Source organism: Crocuta crocuta, unplaced genomic scaffold (assembly GCF_008692635.1).
Source record: "Crocuta crocuta isolate KB4526 unplaced genomic scaffold, BGI_CrCroc_1.0 scaffold425, whole genome shotgun sequence".
Classification (NCBI taxonomy): Eukaryota; Metazoa; Chordata; class Mammalia; order Carnivora; family Hyaenidae; genus Crocuta; species Crocuta crocuta.
The window spans coordinates 1,355,596-1,361,471 of NW_027531909.1; the positions used below are offsets into that span (position 1 = coordinate 1,355,596).

Below are 5,876 nucleotides of genomic sequence, written 5' to 3' on the forward strand. Positions count from 1 at the left end.
AGAGATAAATAATTATCTACTGAGTAACTACAGTGTGCACACTAGTAAAAACGGTAGTAACAGTGGCACCTGAGTGGCTCAAACACCCAACTCTTGGTTTCGGCTCAGGTCATGATCTCATGGGTTCATGAGCTCAAGCCTTGCATCAGGTTCTGTGCTGATAGTGCGGAGCCTGCTTGGGATTCTGTGTCTCCCTCTGTCTCTGCCCCTCCCTCACTTGTGCTCTCTCTCTTTCTCTCTCAAAATAAATAAGCATTTTTTTTAAATGATAGTAACAAATATCTCACTTCTAAGTGATTCCTATGTGTCACGCATTTTGCGTCCACTACCCATTTAATCTCATAAGTCTCTGTGATAGGTATTATTATGATTCCCATCATATGACTGTGGAAATTAAGCCACAGAAGGTTTAGGCTACTTCCCTAAGACCTGCAATAAACCATGGGAGATGTTAAGAAAGGTTCCTCTTTGCAAGAAACCTAAAAGAGAAGACAAGACTAGCGCACTAGAGAAAATTTGAAATAATGAAGCATTCATAAAAACTCTAATTACTATGTCATCACAACTACTGTATATATGGGTTTAATTTTTTACTCTTATTAACCATCTTTAGGATCTCCCTGCACTGCCGTCCAAACGGAATGAGACACTATGAAAAGGAAAGTCTTAATTGCTCCTCTAAAGGACCAATTATTCAGCAGTCATGTAAATGTTCCTCTGTGCAAAGTTCTGAACAAGCTGACTTGAGTGAAAGGATCTAATATTTCCTTGTCCTTCCAGAACTCACAGCCTTTGGGGAAGACATGAACATGAGAAATGGTCAGAGGAAGAAAAGATCATCTAGATGATCTAACCATTTTAAAGCACACAATTCAGTGGTATTTAGTACCTTCACCATGTTGTGCAATCCATTTCCAGAACTTTTTCATCTCCCCAGATGGAAACTTCATACACGTTAAGCAATTGTCATTCCTCACACCCTCTTCCTTTGCAGCCCCTGAAAACCACAGTCTGCTTTCTGTCTCTGTGGATTTACCTATTCCAGATATTGCATATAAATGGAATCATAGAATTAGTGATCTTCTGTGTCTGGCCTCTATCACTTTGCATAACATTTTCAAGGTTTGTTCCCATTGCCACATGTATTAGTACTTCATTCCATTTTATGGCCAAACAGAATTCCATGGCATGAATATACAACAGTTTATCCATTCATCCACCAAAGGGTTGTTAATACTTTTTGCTATCATGAATAATACTGTTGAGAACATATGTATGCAAACATTTGTTTGAATATCCATTTTCAATTATTTTGTGATATATACCTAGAAGTGAAATTACTGGACCATCTGGTAACTTTATGTTTAACTTTTTGAAGAACCACTAAACTGTTTTCCACAGAACCTGAAATATTTTACATTCCCACCAAACAATGTATAAGGGTTCTGAGGTCTCCAAATTCACCAACACTTGTTATTTCCATTTTTTAAATTATAACCATCTTAGTGAGTATGAAGTGGTATCTTATTGTGGTTCTGATTTGTATTTCCCTAATGACTAATGATACTGAACATCTATTTATATTATTGTTGACCCTTTTTTGTATCTTCTTTGAAAAGAATTTCTATTCGAGACTTTGTCCATTTTTTATTAAGGGTTTTTGCCTTTTTATTATTCAGTTGTAGGAGTTCTTTATATATTCTGCACACTAGACTCTTATTAGATATATGATTTGCAAATATTTCCTTCCATTCTACAGAATGCCTTTTCACTTTCTTGATAGTGTCCTTTGATGAACAAAAGTGTTAATGTGATGAAGTTCAATTTATGTATGTTTTTCTTTCATTACTTATGTTTTTAGTGTCTTATCTAAGAAATCATGGGCAAATTTACTGTCATTCAAGATTTGTTTTTCTCTAAGAGTTCATAGGTTTAGCTTTTATACTTAGACCTTTGATTCATTTTGTTTTGTTTTCTGTGTGGTGTGAGATTGGGATCCAAATTCCTTCTTCTGCAGTGTGACTGTCCAGTTTTACCAGCACTATTTTGTTGAAGATATTATTCTTTTTTTTTTTTTAAATATTTTTATTTATTTCTGGGAGAGAGAGAGAGGAGAGACAGCGTGAGCAGGGGAGGGTCAGAGAGAGAAGGAGATACAGACTCTGAAATAGGCTCCAGGCTCTGAGCTGGCAGTCAGCACAGAGCCCGATGCGGGGCTCGAACCCACGAACTGTGAGATCATGACCTAAGCGAAAGTCAGACGCTTAACCGACTAAGCCACCCAGGCGACCCGAAGATATTATTCTTTCCTCATTAAGTGGTCTTAATACCCTTGTCAAAGATCAAGTGACCATAGATAGATGTATAGGTTTATTTCTGGATTCTCAATTCTACTCTCTTGATCTATAGGTCTATCTTTACATCAATAACACATTGCTTTGAGAATGGGAATATTTTATAGTATGTTTATAGTATGTTTTGAAATTGGAAATGGAAGCCTTCCAAGTTTGCTTTTCTTTTTCAAGATTTTTTTGGCAATTGGAAGTCACTTGCAATTCCATATGAATGTTAGCATTGGCTTTTCCACTAGCCATGTTGGGCTACACCCATTCCCTTTTCATTCAGGAATCTTCTGTAGGTTTACCTTGAGAGATCAGGCTTTGGTTTAGGTTTTTCTTTAAAGAATGTGTGCAAGCAAAATCGATTTTTAAAAATTGATTTTATTTCCCATGACTTAAAAATGAATAATAGTCTAACACAAAACATAATACTAAACAAGTGGTCTGTGAACAATAAATATTTGAATAGTATGAGTAGCACAAATATTTCAAATAATTTAAATAAATAATGCAAAAGATTTTAAGCTATAGCAGAGGAATTGTGCATTTCTCTGTTCTAAACAACTTATTGCAACTTACAACATTTAATATAATTTTATTCATTTTTCATATGGCCTAAAATTAGAGATGAAGATTGCACTCTGAGTCCTAGGAAATAGCCACTTAGTTGACCTGATGAATTGTTTCCAGACCACCATCCTCTTTATCTCCTGAATCTTCCTGTGAGCTTCTTCATGAAGAGCAAACACCTTCTGATTTCTACCCTGACAACCTCCCAGGAACAGTGGCTGTATTCTTTCTTCTTAAGATAGAGACTGATTCTTTGGAAGTATCTCTTCACAGCCAGTCTGGAGTTCTTATTTCCCAGGGGTAATTGTTCCATGTTCTTTTTCTCCCTCAAACATTCTCCAGGCCATCCAGCTGCTGGTAAAGTCCAACAAGGAATTCATCCAGAAGGGTCTAATTCCAAGCCACAAAGGAGTCATTTTTGCTGAAGAGATTGAAGGTCTGCTGGAGCACCTCGTGCACGACAGCTATGACTTGTGTCTTCTCAGGCTGGTCCCCATCCACAAGTATCTGAGGAATCCTGAAGTCGGTCCTGTCCTTCAGACAGGACAGAATGCATTTGACTCTGCATTTGACTCAAAAATGTGAAGGTTTCTGGACTGCCATGGCTCAGACTCAGGCCACAGTCCAGAGAGCATGCAGGGCTGGAGTACAGCATCACCAGAGCCAGCAGCACAGAGAGTGAGAGAGCCATTAAGCAGCTGGGAGAGGGAGTTCTGCAGGGCTTCCTGAATAGGGAGTCTCAGCAAGTTCTGAGAACTTTGGGTGATGAGTGCCTTTTAAATCGTGAATATAGAAACTTTAATTTTTTGGATTTTTCCACATTTGCCCGGTCCTTTCCCTTTCTACTTCTTTGTTTCTTTTTTACAAAATCAATAAAAAATGTACATTTATTGACATGAGCGCAGATGAGGGATTCCAACCACGTGTGCCAATGTAGTATCTGCACAGCATTAGAACTTTTTTTTTTTTTCATATTTTTCATACCTCCCAGATTGTCCTTGGGGAGAAAGGCCTAGACAAAGTCAGAAAATGGAGAAATATTTATGGCAAGAAATGATGGTCTTTCCAAGTCAACAGGAAATATAAAAAAGGTAATAAAACAGGAGATTTAAATTTTTTGTACATTTTTCCTTATTTACACTTTTCCACCTCCTTTAAAACTTTTAAGTTGTACATGTACCTCAAAGATATCACTTGTGTTCATCTGAAAACTCACAGGAGATACTGTTTGGGGAACAATATTGCAGATAATCATTTGTCAAAATAGTCTGCCAAGCACTTTGCTAGGTGCTGGTTTCCCTGAAAGATTCAAGTTTGCATGTGTGTGAGTCTCGTGGTCCCCTACCAAGTACAACCTTCCATAGTAAAAGCTCAGCCTTAGTCATTGTGTGGTAATTCAGATAGCGTCATATGCTTAGATATTCCCTGGACAAGCGATATCTAAACTATCTATCACAAACTCAGGGTTAATGGGGCTCAAATGGTGTTCACAGCTTATCATGTAGGGCACCTGGCTAGCTCAGTCAGTAGAGTGTGTGACTCTTGACCTCAGGGATGTAAGTTGGTGCCCCGCGTTGGGTGTAGACATTACTTAAAAACAAAATCTAGGAGAACCTGGATGGCCTAGTCATTTGAGCATCTGACTTCAGTTCAGGTCATGATCTCATGGTTCCTGAGTTCAGTTCCAGCCCTGCACCTGGCTCCCTGCTATTCCCACAGAGTCTGCTTGGATCCTCTATCCTTCTAGCTCTCTGCCCTCCCCCACTTGGGTGTACTCTCTCCCTCTCTATCTCTCTCAAAAATAAATAAACACTAAAAAATAAACTCTAAAAGAAACCTAACAAAGCGTATCATGATATGTGTTCATTGAATCTGTAATATACAGATTTTTTAATAATATTAATGGCAGTAGTATTAATTCAAATGATATGTAGGGTCTCAGCAAAGTGTTTTACAAATATTGTTTTATTTGATCTTCACAACTTTCCCAGGATGGAATTACTATAATTAGTTACATTTTGCAAATAAGGAAACCAAAAACTCAAAGAGGTTACTTAACTTGCCAAAAGCCACAATTTACCACATGAGTGGTACTTCACTGCTACCCAGTTCTGCCTCCATATTGCTCGTTCTTAACCTTAAGCATTCTCCTTTGGCTACATCCCATATGCTTGTAATTAAGTAATCAATTTAATTACTTGTTCACCATCTAACTGCCCTGATAGACTGTAACCTCCCTGGAGGCAGTAATGCATATCTTGAGTGTCACAGAGGACGCGCGCAGAGGGCTTTCTGTCCCATAGCAAGTATGTGCTCCAAATGTGAGTAGGCCTTAAATCTTTGGGCCGTGTTGGAAAACAATAGTCTTCTGGAAACAGAGATAGCAAGAATAACTTTTATTCTGCAATATTGTTTTCTAAACAATATCTTCCATGAGTTTAAGACCAACTCAACCACCGTTAGCCGTTGTCACAATGGAGAAAACTAACCTATCCAACTATGGGAACTGGATGGAAGTTTTCCCGGAAGCGATCTACTTCTCTGCCTTCTCAGCTCACAAAAAAGTGTTTTTACTTCTAATGTCATCTCATGTGTTCATCTAGTGGGTGTTCACATGACAGAGAGTGCCCTGTCCCAATGACTAACATCTATTGGCTTCCAGGTAATAACTGATCTCTCAAACATTAGTAAAATGGCTGGCTGATCTCTAACTCAGTCTCTTTTGAGTGTGAGTCAGTATGACTAAATCCTTGGATTCTGATCACCTCTGTGGATAGAGAAAAAAGGAAACAAACAGGGGCGCCTGGGTGGCTTAGTCGGTTAAGTGTCCGACTTTCGCTTAGGTCATGATCTCACGGTTCGTGGGTTCGAGCCCCGCGTCGGGCTCTGTGCTGACTGCCAGCTCAGAGCCTGGAGGCTGTTTCAGAGTCTGTGACTCCCTCTCTCTCTGACCCTCCCCTGCTCACG

General features: G+C 38.8%; 1 pseudogene; it reads right to left on the reverse strand.

Annotated features, from left to right (window-relative positions):
• Positions 1-3,042: 3,042 nt before the first annotated feature.
• LOC144240355 (interferon alpha-10-like) lies at positions 3,043-3,600 on the reverse strand (annotated as a pseudogene).
• Between the last annotated feature and the right edge of the window lie 2,276 nt (positions 3,601-5,876).